The following is a 9,665-nucleotide window of genomic DNA, read 5'->3' as shown; positions in this document are numbered from 1 at the left end:
TTTCTCCAGTTGCGGCGAGTGGGGGCCACTCTTCATCGCGGTGCATGGGCCTCTCACCATCGCGCCCTCTCGTTGTGGAGCACAGGCTCTAGATGCACAGGCTCAGTAGTTGTGGCTCACGGGTCCAGTTGCTCCGTGGCATGTGGGATCCTCCCAGACCAGGGCTCGAACCCGTGTCCCCTGCATCGGCAGGCAGACTCTCAACCACTGCGCCACCAGGGAAGCCCCTATAATACATCTTTGAGCCTATCGTACACCCAGTAGTTTACATCTCTCACTTCCCCACCCCGTATTGCCCCCTCCTCCCCCTCCGCACTGGCAACCATTAGTTTGTTCTCTATATCTGTGTCTCCCCTTCTTTTTGTTATATTCGGTAGATTGCTGTATTTTTTAGATTCCATATATAGGTGATATCCTACAGTGTTTGTTTTTGTTTGACTTATTTCACTTACCACAATGTCCTCCAAGTCCATCTATGTTGCCGCAAATGGCAACATTTCTTTCTTTTTTAAGGCTGAGTAGTATGCCATTGGTTATAGGTACCGCATCTTCTTTATCCAGTCATCAGTTGCTGACACTTAGGTTGCTTCCTATCTTGGTAATTGTAAATACTGATGCTCTGAACATTGGGGTGCATGTATCTTTTCAAATACGTGTCTTTGAAAACACATGTTTTTGTTCTTTTTGGATTTATACCCAGGAGTGGAGTTGCGAGGTCATATGGTAGTTCTATTTTTAGTTTTTGAGAACCCTCCATACTGTTGTCCACAGTGGCTGCACCAGTTTACATTCCGACCAACAATGTACCAGGGTTCCATTTTCTCTAAAAATTGTAAATTTTCTTCCTAGGGGTAATTGAGATGATAGTTGAATAATAACATAAGATCAGGCAAAGTCTAAAGAAATTTTAGAAAAGCTGGATAGAGTAGGAAAACTTCTGTTCACTGGCGTCTGAACGTTAGAGAGACACCAAGACATGTGGGCCAAGTTGTGGAGAGAAGGGAAACACAGACGCAAGCTTGACACTTGGTGCAGCTTTTCTCCTTGGGGCATTTGCTGATTCAAATGTTACAGCCTAGGAGCTGAAAAGCCAAAGAGTTCGAAAGACTCTAACGACAGAAGCCAAATGGCAAGAACCGTTTTACATTGATAAACAGCATTTTAACTATGGAGAAGCAGAAAATGAAAAGAAAGAACTTTGCATTACATTTAATAAAAGTTTAGAGAGATCTTTGTGGTATATTAGTGAACTTATTTGTGGAAATTTAGCCATGTACATTGTGTTGGAGAGGCACCAAGAGTTCAAGAATTCTCACAATTTGAGTACACAGTTGCCTTAAATGTAGGCATGGTAGCATCCATTTACATAACAATGATTTGGAGGATGTTGTGTTAGTCAGCTCTTGCTGTGATAATGCTTTGGAACAAATCACACCAAAGTCAGTTACATAAACAAGAATTTATTTCTCTTGGACCTATGGGCTAGCTGCAGTGGCTCTCTTTTAGACCTCTAGATGGCTAGTTTTGCTCCGTGTTTTGGGTCAGTTTGAGGTCTGTCACACACCTCTTTGTCTGGAGCCCAACAGTGAGGCCGCAGCTCCCAGGCCCTGTCTTCTCTAAAAGTTCACTGAAACATAAGAGGTGAGCCCAACCGCACAAGCCCATTTAAGGCCTCTTCTGCTCATTTAAGGCCAACATGTCTGCTCATACTTCAGTGGCCAAAACATGTCACAGATCTAAGCTGTATTTAGAATATGTGTATTTGTTTAAAGTTGGGTGCTCTCACAGAAGAATATTGCATTTTGGACAGTGTTAGCTTAGCATTTCCATTGGCATTTGCAAACGTGATAAACGTCGTGTGCACTTTTTCACCTTTGAGAACTTTTTGAAATTGTGGGACAATTTCTATGGGAAAAGAGGAAGGTACATTTTAGAACTCAACTCTAGTTATAGCAGTGTTGGGAGAAGAATTAATGAGATAAGGTCAATACAAATGAAAGATTTAGGATTCACATATTCATAATTAACATTAGCATTCTTCAGACCATTCCTGGAGAATTGTGATGCTTGCTTTACATGATTTTATCATAAATCATTATAATCTGACCAAGCCACTTCAGTAAAACATACATCATACAGTACATCGCATTTTAGTTTTTCCTACCACTGCACAACTTCTCATCAGGCACGAAAGGCTACATATGGTTTGGTTCCATTTATGCCAGATGTCCAGCAGTGGCAGATCCATACATATGGCAACTATTATACATTAGTGGTTGCCAGGGGTTTGGAACAGAGGGAAATAGGGACTGACTCCTTAAAATGGGTGTAGGTTTCCTCTTGGGGTGATGAAAATGTTTTTCAGCTGGACAGCGGTGATAGTTGCACAACATTGGGACAGTACTAAATTCCACTGAATGGTACAGTGAATTGTAAAATGATCAAAATGGTGAATTTTGTGTTCTGTTCATTTTACTACAATAAAAAGGAGAAAGAATTAGGGAAAGACTTAGAGTTTGGGAAAGTAAGGTGAACTGGTCAAGAAAAAGACAGCTCTACTGTTCAGTTTTCTCTCAGCTCTCCCAGTGCATTAATCCTCAGCAAAAAGTAGCCTGAACTTGTAGATGATAGTCATTCAACACAGTGCAGGGAAAAGTAAATAAAATAAAAGCCAATTCTTCTTCTTTAGCACATCTATGAAAGGTTAACTTCCTGCTCAGCCACATGGACATTCATGAAGACGTTTCACTTTAGGTGTCCTGTACTTCAGTACTTTACTCACAGCTCATTCACACATGTAGGCAACAGCATTCCTTAATTCGATGGAATCTGCAGTGCTGGTTGTGATCAGTCTCATGAAAAGAAAAGGGAAAGAGGAAAAAGCCTCCACATTGACTTGGTGGTCTTGACAAAATGGATACAGAAGACAGCTTGAGTGTCAAACTGGAAACTTATTTTCCTTTTCCTTTTCTTTTTATCTTTCCTATCAGGTCTTCTGCCCACTTCCCACCCCCTTCTTTCAAACAGGAGAGACACTAATTAGCTGCTTTTTTTTTGTTTGTGCTAAAACAACTATTGTTTTGGGTTTCTTGTTGTTCGGTGAACATTTTGCTTTTACTGCCAAATGAGCTTTGGTGGTTGGTGTAGGGGGTCTCTTGGGAACTTAACTTTTTCCAGTTTAAGTGGGAAAGCTTTTTTGTTTGAATGGGCTTTTACTGGGTGCTTCAAGGTTTGCTCTTGGCTCTTTGATGGGGGACTGGATAGCACTGTGTTTCCTTTGAGGTTCCAATAAATAAAGGATCCTATGTCCTCCTGGGCACTTTGTGTTGATTTTGCTGTGTGTCCTCTCTAATAGCCAGATGCAGATTCCAGGAAAAGGACATATAAATGAGTATAAGTAATCTAATATTTTTAGAATTTTCTTTGGCCATACTCCTGGTCTTATTCTACTTGTAGCAGATGGCTTTAAAGAGCATTAGCTATGTATATATTAAATATAACATAAATATACCAATATTAAATATTATATTGATATATAAATTTAATATACTAATATTTATATTAATGTATAACAATTATGTATTATATTAATATATATTTTTGCCTAGCGTATATTATATACAAAATATATGGGTAATGAAATGTATTTATATGGTTAATATGTTCATAATATTAATATGATATATCCTGTAATATTGATTATAAAACAATCATAATATATAAATTATAAATATATATATTTATATATATTATAAATATATAATTATTATTATCTGATATAATACACTATAGTTAATATATTCTATATAACACAATACGTAATGTATTAGTATAAGACAATTATATTATGTAATATAAATATAATACATCTATAAAACTATATATATTTTAATTATACATTACACATACAAGTATGTATAGCTATTTATAATTTTATTTACATAGGAATCTGTTCATCCTAACAATTGATGTAAAAATATGCAATATTTTCAATCAAATGGGCCTTAACCTCACTACCTACACATAACTACTTTTATAATCGTGAACCCTGTCTAACTCATGCTTCCATATCTCTCAACCTGCTTTTCTACACATGCACATAGATGACACACATTTATACACGATATATATGTATACTACCAGTTTTCAGTTCAATGTATATAACTATATAATATATATAATTATATTCCTGTGTATGTATACAAATGTAAATCAAAGGTATGTGTATAGGTATGTATTTCATTTGTTTATATAACTATATCATACAAATAATGTATGTGTATATAAATACATGACTATATACATACATACACAGAAATATACTTATTTAAACAAAAGGGACCTAAATAAACATAGTTCTCTAAGAATAAAACTAGTTATGTCTCACTGTTTCAATAAGAGTTTATAGTTTTCTACTGTATGTGCTTCTATAATTGTTATGAACAATTCCCACTTGTTGAATGTTAAGTTGTTTTAATTTTTTGCCATTATCAATGAAGCTCTAAAGAATACGGTGGGCAAGATTACTTGAAAAACTCTCCTGAAGGAAAACGGTTAGGTATGCTAGGTTAAATGTACACAACTTATTTTTAAGTGCGTGGTTGATTTTTGAAGTATGCAGTAGAAATTTCCAGGACCCATGAAAGAAGGGTGGTACATGTATGAGAGTTATAGCTATATTAGGAGTGGATTGAAGATCTTGATAGCTTAGAACAGAAGCTGGAAATCCTGTTTTTATGGAGCCAAGTGGCAAATATTTTAGGCTTTGTAGACCAAAGAGCAAAATTGAGGATATTATTTAGGTACTTAGGTAACCATTTAAAATGTTACCAGTTAAAATGTGAAAATTATTCATAGCTCACAGGCCATAGAAATAGGCATCTGTCTGGATTTGTAATACAGGCCATAGTTTAATGACACACCTGACATAGAGACTTGTTTATAAATGGCCATGACCACGTGAGAGGCAGGAGGTAAGACTCCATCCCTACTAGATGGGAAGTTAGAACTAAACCTATCTATCCCTAGCTTCACCTTCAATGAAAGGGTGTGCCAGGAGAAAAAAATATCTGCTGGCAAAAGGAGACTAAGACCAAATTCTCTTGGCCTCTGCTCTGGGTAGGAAACAGGTAGGAAATCTTGAGAATTCTGAACCCCAGATCTGTGTTCCCAGTGTTTGGGTTGCAAATTTATGTGCGGTCTTGCAAACAGAAGCTAAGAAATTAAGTTAAAATGCTCCCAAATCGGTGGTATTCCAAACACAGAACTAAACCCTTTCTGGAGAGGTAGACCTTCAACACAGGCCTATAGCATTCCCACAGATAAAGTTTAGCTAAACATGAGCTCATGATCTAAATTTACACAATAATGAAGAAATCAGCTAGAAGTGGAGAGAATCAGCAAAAAACAATCAATACCAGAATTATATTCCCAAGGCCATCCATCAGATGTTGGAATAATCAGGTGCAAGGCAGAACATATACATAAAACTACAACTGAAACAAGGAACAAGGATGTTTTAAAAGACTGGGTAGGATCTTTAAAACATTTTTCAAGTACATGTCATTGATAAAGCTAAAAACTCGAAGGTTGTGTAATACAGCAGATTAATCATGGAGAAGTGTGTATTTATGCTGTTTTTAAAAATATGGCAGGTCAGATTTTCTGCCTAATTATATAAGTAGATTTATCTTTAAAAAATACACATTATTTTAAAGACTTATTGGCTGTAAAATAAGTTAAGGTTATTTCAAAGGGCTTCTCTCCAAAGAAAAGTGAGAAGTAGCAAAACACAGAAAGTCGAGAGGAAAAAATGTCAATATATACATTGCGGTAGGGTGAACTAAGCCTTAGGCTAGCAACAGTGTGGACGAGCTGACCCTTAGATACTTACAACTAATCTGGAATCTTCAAAAAGTTCAACTATTTATAACTAAAAAGATTTCTTAAAATTAATAACCAAGTGTTTTAATTGACATCAGAAGAATAAAACAATAAACCCTGAGAACATAGAAAAATAGATAATAAATATATGAGCAGAACTTAATAAAACAGAAAAAAGTATAAAATTGAAGTGATTTAGTAAGTCAAAAGAATATTCTTTGAAAAGATTTAAAAAACACACTTTGATTAAGCAAAACAAAAACATAAGTAAATAATATACAGAAAGAATCAGGACAATGTTAGAGCAGAGAATATATGAAATGCCAGTAAATTTGAACATTTCTGTAAAGTGGACAATTTCCTAGCTCCTAAAGTTTACCAAAACTGACACAAGAGGAAATTTATAGCTGGAGCTCTTTCACCAGTAAAGGAATTATGTCAATAGTTTACAATCTTTCACCAAGAAAATACCAGACCCAGCCAGATCATTTGGGAGGTGAATTCTATGGAACTTCTATTAAACAGATAACATCAATATGAACAAGGAAAAACTTCTAGAGATAGCGAAGGAAGAATGCTCCTTTATTCATCTTATGAAGTCTATATAATCCTAGTACTGAAAATAGATTAGGACTGTAAGGAAAAAGAAATTTACAGGTCAAATTTACTTGTAAATATAAAAGCAAAAATTTTAAACTATGATATTAGCTACCCAAGTTCACTAGAGTAAGAAGAAGCATGAGCAAGTTAGGTAATCCAATGAATGAAAAGGTAGTTTAATGTCAAGGATATATATCAATAGATTGAAAACACCACATTTTATTTCTTTCATCTGTCTCTTTAAAAAATGACAAGTACTTATACTGATCTCTCTTGTACTAGGCACTGTGCTAAGTCACTTACATATTTACTCCTTTAAACCTTCTATCATCCCTGCGGGAAAGTTCTATTTTGCTTCCATTTCTTAGCTAAGACTCTAACCCCCAGGAAAGTGAAGCAACATTTGTAAGTTTTTGTGGATGGTCAGTGATGGGACCAGTACAGGAACATCCAAAGTCTGTGCTTGGAAACAGTGCCCCATGTTGACACTCACATTACAGATGAAAGGAAAGGAACCATGCACTTACCATATAGATTAAGTCTCACATTACAGGTTAAAGGAAAGGAACCATGCACTTACATTATAGATTAATACCCCCATAACAGGTTAAAGGAAAAAGAAACATGTGCTTCCTCAAAAGTTGTAAAGAAAGCATATCCATTTCTTAATATATTTCCCAATTTCTTTTGCTTGTTTTCTGACCTTTGTAGTGCATTTTGCCATGAGGCAAATTTTATTTCTTATATAATTAAATGTATCCTTTTTTTCTTTGTATCTGAGAAAGGTATTCCTCATGAATACTTTATTTCATGTCTCCCAGGTTTCTGATACTTTTACAGTTTCATTATTTTTTAACTTTTAACTACTTGCTGTATCTAGAATTTAGTAATGATAGCCATATTTTCCCACTTTTGTTGAATAATTTTTGCTACTGATCCAAAATGTGAATTTTATTTTAAACTCAATTCCCTTATGCTCTTGCATCTAATTTTAAGATGCTTCCTATTCCACTGGTTGTTTTGTCTATCTAAAACAAAATGCTACCTCAATTATAATGTAATTATAATATAATAAATGTAATTAGTAAACATAATACGATATATAATAAATAGCATATATAAAATAACAAAATATAATTTACCATATAACAAGGTCCAAGGAGAGCAATACTATACAATCACTTGAAATATCCCGCAAAAGATAGTTTATAAAATTCAATATTCATTTGTAATTTAAAAGAAAGAGTAAAATAGGGATTGATGAATGCTTCCAAAATAAGAAGAAATTATATGTCTACAAGAGAAAGAGGTAAATGATAAACTTTAGTAACACTGGCAATAAATGCAGGACAAGATGAGGATGCCTGATATCATGTTAAAGAAAAAGTATTATGTAACATTTTTTTTGCAGCACTGATGAGTTCAGTGAAAAGAGAATCTCATAGAAAAGAGTATCTCGTTCTTCTTAATGTCTGTACACTTGTCCATTGCATGAACATAACAGCTTATTTAGCCAATATGTTACTGATCTGCATCTGGATTTCTAGGTTTTCATGGAATTTTTTATTATGCACAATTGTTTCAAACACTAGGACTTCCTCTTATGTTTATATCTTTTGAAAAAAACAATATCTCCACAGATGATTTATCTGTGCTGGCTGCTAGCTGACTTTGGGTACTTCTCAGTTCTTCCCTTTACCTTCCTTGTCAATATGAAAACGGAAGGCAAGAAGGTCTCCTGTTTAGAGACTGTCAAGATAGATCTTGGTGATAAAGTCTTGGTGGTAAAGGCTAAAAGTATCAACCCAGAACAAACGTTTTTCCAGCTGTAACTATGTGTGATTCCCTTGGCTTGATTCCGTAGAGGATGTAAGACAAGACTGTAGAATCTGCCGTCAAAGTGCTTCCAGTAGGATGAGCTAAGTCAAGTATGGTGGCATATGTAATTCAAGACAAAATATAATGTCTCCTTTTCTCTCCTAGCAAAACTTGGTGGAGTGAATGTAGAAGTCACTGTATGCTTTGAATTAAAGGAACACAATAAATCTTGTTTTGGAAGGTAAGTATTCTGGTCTCTTTGTGGAGATGAATTGGAAATTGTCTAGAAGAAGGAAAATGAGGTTAACCAAAGTTAAACTCATAAATAATTGAGCATTACTTAAATATCTGTGGTCTATGTTTGTCTTTGATCATAATTTCTCCCAATTTATAGACCTCTTTGATACTTGATGAATCCTTGTCAAAGATGCACTTAACAATGGTTATCACTTGTGTATTAGGTTTTGCCTGGGCCCTGAAGAAACGATCCTAAATTACCAGCTATGACTGTCACTTGATTTCCTCACAGAGAACAATCAGAACTCCTTATCTTAAGTGGCTTGGAATGTGAAAGTAGTTAGTCTCTTAGATATTGTTAGAGGACCCTACAGAGCCCATTGGTGAAAGTTTGGAAAACATGGGGCTTCTTAAAATTGATTCTTGTAGTGCTATAGGAAAGATCACTGAACCAAAAGGATAACGGTGTTTCTGGTTCTGTTGTTAGCGTTCTCCATGGAAACATTGCTGAAGCTTCTGGACTCAATTTCCTTCCCCATGTGTGAATGTCACTGAAAATATCCAACTCCATTCTATCCCCATATAACTTCAGGAACTAAGCAAAATGAAGACTCAAAATTCACTTCAAATAATGAAATGAATATATAAAATAGAATGGAACTGGGAAAATACCTGGTTTAAATTCTGGAAAGTACCAACTATACAATTCTGGACAAGTTGCTTACTCTTGCTTAGTCTAATTTAATGCCCACCTCACAGGATGTTATGATGATTAATTTAATATCTTTGTATAACACAGAGGGTTATGTAATTTCTTTTTGTTTTTCTTGAGTAAATACATATCCTTAAGCAACTCACTGTAAACAATAGTTACTTACTTGCTTAAATTACTCTTATCTTCTATTATCACCTGAACTGTGTCCTGCTCAGGTTAATATGTGGAAGTCTTAACCCCCAATACCTCGTAATCTGACTGTATTTGGAGATAAGGTCCTTAAATAGGTAACTGAGGTCAAATGAGGTCAAATGGGTGGGCTCTAATTCAATATGACTGGTGTCCTTATAAAAAGAAAATATTAGGACACAGACATGCACAGAGAGAAGACCATGTGAAGACCAAAGGAAAA

Source organism: Mesoplodon densirostris, chromosome 12 (assembly GCF_025265405.1).
Source record: "Mesoplodon densirostris isolate mMesDen1 chromosome 12, mMesDen1 primary haplotype, whole genome shotgun sequence".
Lineage (NCBI taxonomy): Eukaryota > Metazoa > Chordata > Mammalia > Artiodactyla > Ziphiidae > Mesoplodon > Mesoplodon densirostris.
Note: the sequence above shows the minus strand (reverse complement) of the source record.